This window comes from Durio zibethinus, chromosome 3 (assembly GCF_047325235.1).
Source record: "Durio zibethinus cultivar Kanyao isolate XHJ-2024 chromosome 3, ASM4732523v1, whole genome shotgun sequence".
Taxonomy (NCBI): Eukaryota; Viridiplantae; Streptophyta; class Magnoliopsida; order Malvales; family Malvaceae; genus Durio; species Durio zibethinus.
In genome coordinates this window covers 26,825,001-26,840,000 of record NC_143164.1, presented here as the reverse complement: position 1 = coordinate 26,840,000, position 15,000 = coordinate 26,825,001, and the positions used below count along the sequence as shown (strand labels likewise).

At 52.2% G+C, this 15,000-nt stretch overlaps 1 pseudogene; it reads left to right on the top strand.

Moving 5' to 3' along the window:
• Nucleotides 1–4,069: 4,069 nt before the first annotated feature.
• LOC149519701 (18S ribosomal RNA) lies at nt 4,070–5,772 on the top strand (annotated as a pseudogene).
• Nucleotides 5,773–15,000: the final 9,228 nt, after the last annotated feature.

The following is a 15,000-nucleotide window of genomic DNA, read 5'->3' as shown; positions in this document are numbered from 1 at the left end:
ACCCATCACACATCATGTGCGCACACCCCCCGGCCCCCCCAATCGTTGGAACCCCTAATGTCGTCAGTCAGGTTCTCCGACGATGCTTCAACGATGGTGCCCCGGGTGAAAAAAAATGTGGCACTAGCACATGCTCGAGCCCAGCATGTACACTGTGGCTGAAAATCAAACTTCGACCAAGGCCTCAACCATCAATGGCACATGATGATGCATGGTGATGGCACATGCATCGACCATCATCGGCACAGGTTGCCCTTTGGAACGGGCACTTACCTCAACTGCCATCGACACAAGCTAGGCTTTGGTACGTGCAGTTGCCTCGATCCCCATCGGCACATGCTGGGCCTTGGTGCGGGCAGTTACCTCGATCACCATTGGTACAAGCCGGCCCTTGGTGCAGGCAGTTACCTCGACCACTATCGACATAAGATGGCCCCTAGTGCGGGCGGTTTCATCGAACACCATCGACAATGCTGGGCCATGGTGCGGGCGGTTACCTGAACCACCATCAAAACATACCAAGCCTTGGTGTGGGCGGTTGCCTCGAACACCATCGGTATGTGCCGGGCCTTGGTGTGGGCTGTTGCCTCGAGCACCATCGACACCAACCGACCCTTGGTACGGGCGGTTGCCTCGACCACCATCGACACGTGCGGGCCCCTGGTGCGGGCAGTTGCATCGAACGCATCGACACGTACGGGGCCTTGGTGTGAGCAGTTGCCTCGACCATCATCGGTAAAAGATGGCCTCTGGTATGGGCGGTTACCTCGAACACCATTGGCATGTGCCAGGCCTTAGTACGGGCGGTTGCCTCGAACACCATCGGCATGTGCCAAGCCATGGTACGGGTGGTTGCCTCAACCACCATCGACAGAAGATAACCCCTGGTGTGGGCTGTTGCCTCGAACACCATCGGCACGTACCGGGCCTTGGTGCGGGTGGTTGCCTTGAGCACCATCGGCACTAGCCGACCCTTGGTACGGGTGGTTACCTCGACCACCATCGGCACATACTAGGCCTTAGTGCAGGCTATTACCTTTACCACCATTGGCAGAAGATGGCCTCTGGTACGGCCAGTTGCCTCGAGCACTATCGGGACAAGCCTGCCCTTGGTGCGGGCTCTTGCCTCGACCACCATCGGTAGAAGATGGCCCCTGGTGTGGGCGGTTGTGTCGAACACCATCGGCACATGCCGGGCCTTGGTGTGGGCACATGCCTCGAGCTAGAATAGGCGGTTGCTTTTTGATCCTTCGATGCCGGCTCTTCCTAACATTGTAAAGCAGAATTCGCCAAGTGTTGGATTGTTCACCCACCAATAGGGAACGTGAGCTGGGTTTAGACCGTCGTGAGACAAGTTAGTTTTACCCTACTGATGGTGACGTCGCGATAGTAATTTAACCTAGTACGAGAGGAACCGTTGATTCGCACAATTGGTAATCGCGCTTGGTTAAAAAGCCAGTGGCGCGAAGCTACCATGCGCTGGATTATGATTGAATACCTCTAAGTCAGAATCTGAGCTAAAAATGACGTGCGCCCCCTCTGCCTGATTGCCAACCCGTAGTAGGGGCGCATGGCCCCCAAGGGCACGTGTCGTAAGTGCAGCCCCTACGGCGGATGAGCCGCGTGGGCCTCATTGGAGCTCAATTCCCATTGAGTGGCGGGTAGAATCCTTTGCAGACGACTTAATTATGCGACGGGGTATTGTAAGTGGCAGAGTGGCCTTGCTGCCACGATCCACTGAGATTCAGCCCTTTGTCACTTTGATTCGTCCCTCATCGCGCTGACCTTCCCTCTTTTCACGCCACCCCCCTCTGAGGGTGGGCGTCACTCGGGGCCTCCCATCCCCCGATCCCGACCAGGAACGAACTTCGCTCGCCCTGGTCGACCCCTGAATCGAGTGTGTGGGCACTGAACCGATCGCTGAGGGTGGGATGCATGAGCCGACCAAGGATCTCGATGCTGGTCCCCCTCGGCTATTGCCCCAAACACCGTCGATAGCCCTTGGTTGGTCAAGATCGAGAATGCACTACGTATGCCTAAGTCAACCCATGAAACAAGCATGCGGGCACTCAACCGACTGGAGAGCCAAAATGCGCAAGCTGAGGATTAGCCTGATCCCCCTATGCGTGCTGTCAATCCTGCTACGGGTCCCTCGATCCGGTTGGGGCTTAGATCGAGAATGAACTCTATATGCCTAAGTCAACCCATGAAACGAGCATGCGGGCGCTCAGTCGATCGGTGAGGCAGGATGCGTAAGCCGAGGATCAGCTCGGTCCCCCTCTGCATGCTACTGTCGATCTTGCTATCGGTCCAATCTTAGACTAAAAATGAACTCCATATGCTTAGACTGGGAATGAACTCCATATGCCTAAGTCAACCCACGAAACGAGCGTGTGGGCGCTGAGCCGGCCAGAGAGGCATAATGCGCAAGTCGGGGATCAGCTCGGTCCCCCTTTACGTGCTATCGATCCCGCTGCCAGTCCTGTTGCCACAACCTTCGATTCGACTGGGGCTTAGACATGGAATGAACTCCGTATGCCTAAGCCAACCAACGAAATGAGCGTGCGGGCGATCAGCCGATTGGAGAGGTAGAATGTGTAAGTCAGGGATTGACCCGATCCCTCCCTACATGTTACCAATCCTAGTACTGGTCCTACTGTCGCAACCCTCGGTCTGGTCTGATCTTAGACTGGGAATGAACTCTGTATGCTTAGACTGGGAATGAACTCCATATGCCTAAGTCAACCCATAAAACGAGCGTACAGGCACTTTTTTCATATTTCTACGGTGCCAATGCCATTTTTATGGCTTGTAAATTCATACAATGGTCTCCTAAGCCTTCATGTGAAGTTTTGTGGCAAGATGACTCATTTTCTATTTTTCATGATTTTTGAAACTTTTTGAGGTTTGGGATTTTTTAAAATTTTTATAAAAGGAGTTTTAGCCCCAAATTTTGTAGACGTGATACTTGTATTTTTGTTGGCATGTACAAAAAAATTTAGCTAAAAACTCGAAGTGGAGAAGATTTTGTGACCATTTGAAAAAAATGTCCCCATTCCAGACACTTGAATGGCTACTGGCAGCAAACCTATAAAATCTCAAATGCTCTTTAAGGGGGTGTGAGTTTTCAAGGTTTGATGAGGGATATGGGGCCAATATAAGGGTCAAGTACCAGCACCCATTGCACATCATGTGCGCACACCCCCCGACCCCTCCAATCGTCGGAACCCCCAATGCCTCTTGTCAGGTTCTCCGGTGATGCTCCGGCGATGGTGTCCCGAGTGAAAAAAAATGTGGCACCAGCACATGCCCGAGCCCAGCATGTGCACCGTGGCTCAAAATCAAACTTCGACCAAGGCCTCGACCATCAATGGCACATAATGGCGCATAGTGATGGCACATGCATCGACCATCATCGGCACAGGTTGCCCTTTGGAACGGGCACTTACCTCGATTGCTATCGGCTGTTGTTGCCTGTCGGATGGCAGGGGCAGTCTCATGGCCCTTGCTCATGTTTTTCTCATGCGAAGCGATTGTGGGATGGCCTCGCACGTCGTTTCCTCCGCTCGCTCGTCGAGTAATCGATCAGGTGGGTTGTGGACCAGCACGCATGGATGCTACCACTTGTACGCAATGGGCATATGAGTGGTGCTATGGTTGTGCTTGTCGACAGGCTCTGTGCTCGATGCATCAAACTGTCAACCTGTCATCCTCTTCAATCTCCCCCCATGCGATCATCGTACCCCGGGGGCACGATCGGGATCTTGTGCTGCATACCTGAATTAATGGAAACTGGATGTCTCATCATCCCTCATCCGTCTCGTGCCTCCAGGGGCCACGGGTTGGATGTCAATCAGGGTCGGTGTCTCGAGCGTGCCACCCAATCCTCCGTGGCCGCATTGGTGCACCGACGTTTGATTGTGCTCTCAGATGTGGAATGTTTAACGGGCGTGGGCTCTCGGCCCCCATTCGTCCGATGCTACACATTTCACATGCTTGACATGCACAACGCTCGCGCTCTGCATCGGTGCATCGAGGCCCAAGTGGTGCCAACGTCTCGAAGGAATGCTACCTGGTTGATCTTGCCAGTAGTCATATGCTTGTCTTAAAGATTAAGCCATGCATGTGTAAGTATGAACTAATTCAGACTATGAAACTGTGAATGGCTCATTAAATCAGTTATAGTTTGTTTGATGGTATCTACTACTCGGATAACCATAGTAATTCTAGAGCTAATACGTGCAACAAACCTCGACTTTTGGAGGGGATGCATTTATTAGATAAAAGGTCGATGCGGGCTATGCCCGTTGCTCTGATGATTCATGATAACTCGACAGATCGCACGACCTTTGTGCCGGTGAGGCATCATTCAAAATTTTGCCCTATCAACTTTCGATGGTAAGATAGTGGCTTACTCTGGTGGTGACGGGTGACAGAGAATTAGGGTTCGATTTTGGAGAGGGAGCCTGAGAAACGGCTACCACATCCAAGGAAGGCAACAGGCGTGCAAATTACCCAATCCTGACACAGGGAGGTAGTGATAATAAATAACAATATCGGGCTCTATGAGTCTAGTAATTGGAATGAGTACAATCTAAATCCCTTAACGAGGATCCATTGGAGGCAAGTCTGGTGCCAGGGTCATTCGGTCTACCTCACGGTGAGCACCGGTCTACTCGTTCCTACTATCGGTGATGCATGCCTAGACTTAATTGCCCGGGTCGTTCCTTCAGTGCTGTTACTTTGAAAAAATTAGAATGCTCAAAGCAGGCCTACGCTTGTATACATTAGCATGGGATAACATCATAAGATTTCGATCCTATTGTGTTGGCCTTCGAGATCGAAGTAATAATTAACAGGGACAGTCGGGGGCATTCGTATTTCATAGTTAGATGTGAAATTCTTGGATTTATGAAAGATGAACAACTACGAAAGCATTTGCCAAGGATGTTTTCATTAATCAAGAACGAAAGTTGAGGGCTCGAAGATGATCAGATACCGTCCTAGTCTCAACCATAAGCGATGCCAACCAGGGATCGACGGATGTTACTTTTAGGACTCTGCCGGCACCTTATGAGAAATCAAAGTCTTTGGGTTTTGGGGGAAGTATGGTTGCAAGGCTGAAACTTAAAGGAATTGATGGAAGGGCACCACCAGGAGTGGAGCTTACGGCTTAATTTGACTCAACACGGGGAAACTTACCAGGTCCAAACATAGTAAGGATTGACAGACTGAGAGCTCTTTCTTGATTCTATAGGTGGTGGTGCATGGCCGTTCTTAGTTGGTAGAGCGATTTGTTTGGTTAATTTCATTAACGAACGAGACCTCAGCCTGCTAACTAGCTACGCAGAGGTGATCCTTCGTGGCTAGCTTCTTAGAGGGAGTATGGCCGCTTAGGCCAAGGAAGTTTGAGGCAATAACAGGTCTGTGATGCCCTTAGATGTTCTGGGCCACACGCACGCTACACTGATGTATTCAACGAGTCTATAACCTTGGCCTACAGGCTCGGGTAATCTTTGAAATTTCATCGTGATGGAGATAAATCATTGCAATTGTTGGTCTTCAACGAGGAATTCCTAGTAAGCGCGAGTCATCAGCTCGTGTTGACTATGTCCTTGCCCAATGTACACACCGTCTGTCGCTCTTACCGATTTAATGGTCCGGTGAAGTGTTCAGATCACGACGTCGAGAGAAGTCCATTGAACCTTATCATTTAGAGGAAGAAAAAGTTGTAACAAGGTTTCCGTAGGTGAACCTGCAGAAGGATCATTGTCGAAACCTCGTTCTATGGATGACCACCATCTAATTTGTGATCATTTGAAAAAAGTGTCCCCATTTCAGACACTAGAATGGCTACTGGCAGCAAACCTATAAAATCTCAAATGCTCTTTAAGGGGGTGTGAGTTCAAGAGGTTTGATAAGGGATAGGGGGCCAATGTAAGGGCCAAGTACCAGCACCCATCGCACATCATGTGCGCACACCCCCGGCCCCCCCAATCGCTGAAACCCCCAATGCCATCAGTCAGGTTCTTCGGTGATGCTCCGGTGATGTTGCCCCGGGTGAAAAAAATGTGGCACCAGCACATGCCCGAGCCCAGCATGTGCACCATGGTTTAAAATCAAACTTTGACAAAGGCCTCAACCATCAATGGCACATGATGGGGCACGGTGATGGCACATGCATTGACCATCACTGACACAGGCTACCCTTTGGAACGGGCACTTGCCTCGACCACCATCGGTACAAGCTGGGCCCTGGTGTGGGCGGTTGCCTCGATCCCCATCGGCACATGCTGGGCCTTGGTGCAGGCAATTGCCTCGACCACTATCGGTACAAGCTGGCCCTTGGTGCGGACGGTTGCCTCGACCACCATCGGCACAAGATAGTCCTTGGTGCGAGTGGTTTCATCGAACACCATCGGCACATGCTGGGCCATGGTGCAGGCGGTTGCCTCGAACACCATCCGCATGGGCCGAGCCTTGGTGCGGGCGGTTGCCTCGAACACCATCCGCATGGGCCGAGCCTTGGTGCGGGCAGTTGCCTAGAGCACCATCGGCACCAGTCGACCCTTGGTACGGGCGGTTGACTCGACCACCATCGGCACAAGATGGCCTTTGGTGGGAGCGGTTACGTTAAACACCATCGGCACATGTTGGGCCTTGGTGCTGGCGATTGCCTCGACCACCATCAGCACATACCGAGCTTTGGTGTGAGCGGTTATCTCGAACACCATCGGCATGTGCCGGGCCTTGGTGCGAGCTGTTCCTCGAGCACCATCGATAACAATCGGCCCTTGGTGCGGGCGGTTACCTCAACCACCATCGGCACAAGATAGCCCATGGTGTGGGCGGTTACGTCGAACACCATTGGCACATGTTGGGCCTTGGTACGGGCGGTTGCCTCGACCACCATCGACAGAAGATAGCCCCTGGTGTGGGCGGTTGCCTCAAAAACCATCGGTACGAGTCGGGCCTTAGTGCAGATGGTTGCCTAAAGCACCATCAACACTAGCCGACCCCTGTTACGATCGGCTGCCTCGACCACCATTGACACTAGCTGGGCCTTGGTGTGAGAGGTTGCCTCGACCACCATCGACAGAAGATGGCCCCTGATGCGGGCGGTTGCCTCGAGCACCATCGGCAAAAGCTGGCCCTTGGTGCGAGCTTTTACCTCGACCACCATCGACAGAAGATGGCCCATGGTGTGGGCGGTTGCCTCGATCACCATTGGCACATGCTGGCCCTTGGTGCGGGCGGTTGCCTCGACCACCATCAGCACAAGATGGCCCCTGGTGCGGGCGGTTATGTCGAACACCATCGGCACATGCTAGGCCTTGGTAAGGGCAGTCGCCTCGACCACCATCGGCACAAGCTGACCCTTGGTATAAGCGGTTGCCTTGACCACCATCGGCACAAGATGGCCTCTGGTGAGGGCGGTTACATCGAACACCATCGACATATGTTGGGCCTTGGTACGGATGGTTGCCTCGACCACCATCGACACATGCTGGGCCTTGGTGTGGGCACATGCCTTGAGCTGGTGCGGGCAGTTGCCTCAACGACCATCGGCACACGCTGGCCCTTGGAGCGGGCACATGCCCCAACCACCATCGGCACCTGCTCACCCTCGGTGTGGGATATGCCTGTTTGGAAAAAGTGTCCTCGTTTCAGACACTTTAATGTCTACTGGTAGCATATCTGAAATATCTCTAATGCTCTTTAGGGGGTGGTGGTCCAGCACCCCTTTTCCCTCCCCACGGGGGGAGCAGGTATGCGTGGTGGGCCTCCCATTGTGCACACTCAGGGTAATGTCCCTCGAGCGAAATACAGGGTGTGCATGCCTTTCGATCATTTTGTCCGATGACTAGTTGCTCCGGTGACCGGCAGGTGCCCATGCCCTCGACTAGTTGGCATGCATGCGAAAAAGGAGAGCCGAGCTCAAGCCCGTGCACGTGGTGGTTGCTGCCCTAGACCCCAAACCAAGTCCTTGAATTGGGCAACGGCTCCCTGGGGTGGTGAAAATAGAAGCCACGGTTGTGGGCTTGGCCCGACCAAGTCTCTCGTTATTTGACGGTCTCGCGGTCCCTTCTCATCGACCTTAAAAATGCCTAGGCCTCGATGAGGCCATGCACGCAGCCGATGCTGCCTGAGACCCCAGGAAAAAGTCCTTGAATCGGGCAACGTCCCCCTGGGGTGGTGTCAGCAGAGCTCACGTGTGCAGTCCCGATAGGGCCAAGCATTGGTGGTGTCATGCCGTTGTTACCTATCGAATGGCAGAGGCAGTCTCGTGGCCCCTGCTTGCCGACCACCATCGGCACAAGCCGGCCCTTGGTGTGGGCGGTTGCCTTGACCACCATCGACATAAGATGGCCCTGGTGAGGGCAGTTTCATCGAACACCATCGGCACATGCTGGGCCATGGTGCGGGCGGTTGCCTCGACCACTATCGGCACATGTCGAGCCTTGGTGCGGGCGATTGCCTCGAACACCATCGACACATTCTGGGCCTTGGTGTGGGTCGTTGCCTCGAGCACCATCGGCACTAGCCGACTTTTGGTGCGGGCAGTTGCCTCGACCACCATCGACACAAGATGGCCCCTGGTGTGGGCGGTTACGTCGAACACCATCGGCCCATACTGGGCCTTGGTACGGGCGGTTACCTCGACCACCATCGCCACAAGATGGCCCCTGGTGTGAGCGATTACCTCGAACACCATCGACATGTACCGAGCCTTGGTGCGGGCGGTTGCCTCGAGCACCATTGGCACTAGCTGGCCCCTGGTGTGGGCGGTTGCGTTGACCACCATTGGCACATGCTGGACCTTGGTGCGAGAGGTTGCCTCGACCACCATCGGTACAAGATGGCCCTTGGTGCGGGTGGTTGCCTCGAGCACCATCGGCACAAGCCAGCCTTTAGTGCGGGCTCTTACCTCGACCACCATTGACAGAAGATGGCCCCTGGTGCGGGTGGTTGCCTCGACCACCATCAGTACAAGCTGACCCTTGGTACGGGCGGTTGCCTCGACCACCATCGACACAAGATGGCCTCTGGTACGGGCGGTTGCATCGAGCACCATTGACACATCTAGGCCTTGGTGCGGGCGGTTGCCTCGACCACCATTGACACAAGTTGACCCTTGGTGAGGGTGGTTGCCCATCGAACACCATCGGCACATGCTAGGCCTTGGTGCGGGCGGTTGCCTCGACCACCATCGGCACATGCTGGGCCTTGATGTGGGCGGTTGCCTCGAACACCATCAGCACGTGCTAGGCCTTGGTACGGGCGGGTGCCTCGAGCACCATCGGCATAAGTTGGCCCTTGGTGCGGGCTCTTGCCTCGACCACCATCGACAGAAAATGGTCTCTGGTATGAGTGATTGTGTCGAACACCATCTGTACATGCTGGCCCCTGGTGCGGGCGGTTGCCTCGACCACCATCGACATAAGCCGATCCTTGGTGCGGGCTCTTGCCTTGACCACCATCGACAGAAGATGGCCTTTGGTGTGGGCGGTTGCCTCAAGCACTATCGGCACAAGCCGATCCTTGGTGTGGGTGTCACGGGCTCTGACCTTAGACTCAGAATCCGTGTGGCTTTAGGCTTGGAATCTCATCCTTTATGCCTAAGTCAACCTAAAACACAAACGTGCAGGCACTAGAAAAATGGGAAGGGCTGATTACGCAAGTTAAAGAGAAACAGGATAACAAGGCAGAATGCTGGAATATGCTGTATATTCACTGAAATAGAAGTGTTTGATGGTGTACAAATGAGGGTAGAGCAGCCCTCTATTTATAGTTGAGGCTCCAGCTTACACTTAATGGCAATATCCCTAGAATAAAGGCTAAAATCATGGGATTATATAGATTACAATCAATCAGGATTATAACTCATAATTCCTAGGGTCAACCAAATCTGCTTGCTAATCCTGCATGCTTCCAGAAGCTTCCCTTGCATGTCCAGCACCTTGGGCCCTTCTGGATGTGGTGTGGGCAGCTTGTATGCCAGGCCTTGGCCTCACGGACTGGCCTGCAAGCTGGGCGGGTGTTCTGACCTCGTCTCTTAGCCCTTGCGCGTAAATACCCATCAGTACACCTGGTCTGCGGGCCTTAACCTCTGGCTCACCTGTTGGTGCGTCTGATGCGCCTGATGTGCCTGGCACACCCGCCCAGGGCATGACATTCTCCCCCACCTGATTGCACAACGCCCTCGTTACGTCTTCTGCATGGTACTGCCTGATCTGGTCCCTGAACTGCCATAAGTCATTTGCTGGTTCCCAGCTCACCTCACTATCTGGAAGTCCTTTCCAGCACACCAAGTACTCTTGTCTTGGTTGATAGTTCTTCCGTCTCACCTCCCTGTCAGCTATGATGCTATGGACCTCCTTCTCATATGAGGCCCTTGCTCCCAATGGTGCACGCTTTGACTTTGCCAATCCTGGATCTCCATCATCCTCATGGAATGGCTTGAGCATGCTCACATGGAACACCGGGTGTACCTTCGGCTTGGGTGGCATATCCAGCTTGTAGGCAACCTTGCCTACCCTTTTGACTACTCGAAAAGGTCCTTCATACCTTTGAACTAGGTCTTTGTGCAGCCCCCTGTGGCACACAATGGGATACAGCTTCACCAACACCAAGTCTCCAACCTGGAACTGTACATCCCATCTATTTTGGTCTGCCCACTTCTTCAACCTTTTGGCCGCCTTATGTAGACAAACTCTAGCCAAGTCAGTTTGCTCCTGCCATGCCTTGGCAAACTTGTATGTTGCTGGATTCAGCCCTATATAACCTGCAGCAATCGAACCAGGTGTTAGTGGTTGTTCCTTGTCACAACCTCAAATGGGCTCTGGTTCGTTGCCTTGCTCCTTTGCAAGTTGTAGGAAAACTACATAACATCTACCAGCTTTGGCTAGTCCCTTTGTGTGGCACTCACATAGTGCCTGAGGTAGACCTCAAATAGTCCATTCACACGTTCTGTCCACCCATCGGTCTGCGGATGCATGCTAGTGGAAAAGTTCAAGTCTGACCCTAATAGCTTGAACAACTCAGTCTAGAACCTGCCCGTGAACTGCCCGTCCCAATCACTAACAATGGTCCTCGACACTCCTCAGTACTTAACCATGTTCTTTAGGAACAATCGAGTTGCCTCCTCGGTTGGGCACTCCTTGGTTGCTGGAATGAAGATTCCATACTTGGAAAACCCATCCACCACTACCATGATGCTTCCAAACCCTTTTGCTTTGGGTAGACCGACTATAAAGTCTAGAGAAACACTCTCCCATGGTCGCTCTGGCACTAGCAATGGCTCCAAGGGACCCCTTGGTTTCTTGAGCTCCACCTTGTCCTATTGGCACACAAGACAAGTCTTCACATAGGCCTTCACACCGTCCCTCATATGCAGCCAGTAGTACCGATCCTCAATCAGCGCCAAGGGTGACTCACTCCTGGGTGTCCAGCCCACCTTGAATCATGGTATTCATGCAAAACTTTCTTGCGGAGCTTCCCGTGCTATGGCACAAATAGTCTACTGCCCCTGGTGTACAGCAAACCATCCTGTAACCAAAACTGCCTAGTCTTACCTTGCTGGGCGTACTTCATAAGAGCCTTGGCTGTAGGATCATGCGCAAGTCCCTCTTTGATGCGCGGTACCAGTGACCCCTCTGGTTGACTAATGGCAGCAAGGTTAGCCTTCCTACTCAGGGCATCTGCCACTAGGTTCGCTCGCCCCGACTTGTACTCCTTCTAAAAGTCAAATTCAGCAAGAAAATCTTGCCATCTCGCCTGCTTGAGGGATAGCTTCTTTTGTGTCTAGAAGTAGCTGGTCACCACATTATCTATCCTAACCATGAACCTTGAGCCCAACAGGTAATGGCACCAAGTGAGCAAGTAGTGCACCACTACAGTCATCTTCTTCTCTTAGACCATGTACTTACGTTCAGTCTCGTTCAGCTTCCTGCTCTCGAACGCAACTGGACGTCCCTCCTGCATCAACACGCCCCCTATGGCAAAGTCTGATGCATCTATATGCACCTCATACAGTTTGGCATGGTCTGGCAAGGCCAAAACTGGCTTCTCGGTCACAGCTCACTTTAATCTGTCAAAGGCTTCCTGGCACCCTACGCTCCACTCCCATGCTCTCCCTTTCTTGAGCAAGTTAATCAATGGCATGGCTATTGTTGAGTGACCTTTGATGAAGTGCCTGTAGTAGTTAACCAACCCAAGGAATGATCTCAACTCAGTGACCTTGGCTGGCGGTTACCACTCCAGGATGGCAAGCACCTTGCCTTCATCCATGCGTATCCTGCCACCTCCCACTATGTTGCCAAGGAACGGGATCTCCTACTGGGTGAATGAGCACTTCTCCCTCTTGACAAATAGCTTGTGCACCCACAACACCTCGAACACCTGTCTCAAGTGGTCTACATGCTCTCCCAAAGTCTGGCTGTAGATCACAATGTCATCCAAATAAACCATAACGAATCGATCAAAGAATGACTGAAGTACCTTGTTCATAAGGGTGCAGAATGTTGCTGGGGCGTTTGTGAGTCCGAAAGGCATCACCAAGAACTCATACGAATCATATCGAGTGACATATGTTGTCTTTGGCTCATCTCCCTTCGCGATCCTGACTTGATAGTAGCCTAACCTCAAGTCTAGCTTTGGTGAACCACTTTGCACTCCCAAGTTGGTCGAACAAGTCCGCAATGAGTGGGATAGGGTACTTGTTCATGATGGTCAGCTTGTTCAAAGCCCGATAGTCTATGCACAACCGTAACGACCCATCATGCTTGCACTGGAATAGAACCAGTGCACCATAAGGTGCCTTTGATAGCCTGATGAAGCCAGCATCAACAAACTCTTTGAGCTACTTCCTTAACTCCTTCAACTCTGGTGGGGACATTCGATAAGGGGCTCTAGCTGGTGGTTTGGCCTCAGACACTAGCTCAATCTTGTGGTCTACCTCTCTCTTAGGTGGTAGCTGGCTAGGCAGCTTTGCGGGCATCACATCACTAAAGGTCTTCAGCACTTTTAGCACCTCCAAGGGTGACTCGGTCTCCTTTTCCTTTAGCTCATCATATTTCAGGGCTACCAAGAAGGTGTCTTCTTCCCTACTTACCGCCTTGGCTTCAGCTTTTCCATAAAAGCAAATAAGGCATCCTTCTCACCTAGATCCAAGATCTATAGCATTAGTTCAAAGAATTTCTAGACATACTCCCTTATGTCCCCTTGTTGGCTAAGTCGGTGTAACTTTGCCCATGCCTCATCATCGGTATACTCCGAGTAAAATTATTCTCTGAACTCCTTTTGAAACTCTGCCCAAGTTCCAATCTTGGCGCTCCCATGCCTGACATCATCATACCTGCACTTCCACCACAATAAGGTTACATCAGTGAGATACATAGCAGCGGTGCTTACCTTTATCACCTCATCTTGCATGCCCATGGCCTATAAGTACTGCTCCATACCCCATAGGTAGTTGTCTACTTCCTTAGCTACCTTAGTCCCCTTGAACTCCTTAGGCTTGGGGACCTCCAATCTAGATTTGGACACTTTGGCAAACATGCCATTCCCAATGGCAGTCTTGCAAGCAACAAGCTCACTGGTAAGCTCTTCTATTTGCTGCTGCATGGCCTCCATGCCATCATGCAAAGTCAGCACTTCAGCCTCCAAGGCCTCATTCCTTTGGGTGAACACGTCTAAGCCTTTGTTGAGAGCAGCTTGCAGCTCACTTTGGATCTCTTCCCCCATGGAGTCTAGCGATGCAATGTGAATCTCTACCCCCTCAAGCTTCTCCCCCATGTCGCCCATGATCACCTCCACCTTGGCTAGCCTATCGTCTATGGTAGACCAGATATGTCTAGAACTGGCTTTCCTACATCTTTCACACCCATGCTCCTGGGCCTCTAGTTGTTGGTTAGCAGCATCACTTTGGGATACCATCTCCTCAATCACGATCTAACTTGCACAACACAAACACGTAGAATCGAACTTGCTCTGATACCAACTGTCACGGGCTTTGACCTTGGACTCAGAATTCATGTGACCTTAGGCTTGGAATCTCCTCTTTTATGCCTAAGTCAGCCTAAAACGCAAGCGTACGGGCACTAGAACAATGGGAAGGGTTGATTTCACAAGTTAAAGAGAAACAGGATAACAAGGCAGAATGTTGGAATATGCTGTATATTCACTGAAACAGAAGTGTTTGATGGTGTACAAATGAGGGTGAAGCAGCCCTCTATTTATAGTTGAGGCTCTAGCTTACACTTAATGGTAATATCCATAGAATAAAAGCTAAAATCATGGGATTACACAGATTACAATCAATCAAGATTATAACTCCTGATTTCTAGGGTCAACCAAATCTGTCTACTGATCCTGCATGCTTCCAGAAGCTTCCCTTAAGTGTCCAGCACCTTGGGCCTTTTTGGATGTGGTGTGGGCAGCTTGTAAGCCAGGCCTTGGCCTCACGGGCTGGCCTGCAAGCTAGGCGGGCGTTCTGACCTTGTCTCCTAGGCCTTACGCGTAAATACCCGCCAGTGCGCTTGGTCTGCAGGCCTCAACCTCTGGCTTGCCTATTGGTGTGCCTGATGTGCCTGGCGCGCCCACCCAGGATGTGACATGGGCTCTTGCCTCGACCACCATCGGTAGAAGATGGCCCCTGGTACGGGCGGTTACGTCGAACACCATCGACACAAACTGGGCCTTGGTGCGGGCGGTTGCCTCAAACACCATCGGCACATGTCGGGCCTTGGTGTGGGCACATGCCTCGAGCTGGTGCAAGCGGTCACCTCGACCACCATCAGCACACGCTAACCCTTGGTGTGGGTAGTCGCATCGACCACTATCGGCCCGTGCTGGCCCTTGGTGCGAGCACATGCCCCAACCACCATCAGCACGTGCTCACCCTCGATGCGGGATATGCCTATTTGGAAAAAGTGTTCCCGTTTCAGACACTTTAACGTCTACTGGTAGCATATCTGTAAAATCTCTAATGCTCTTTAG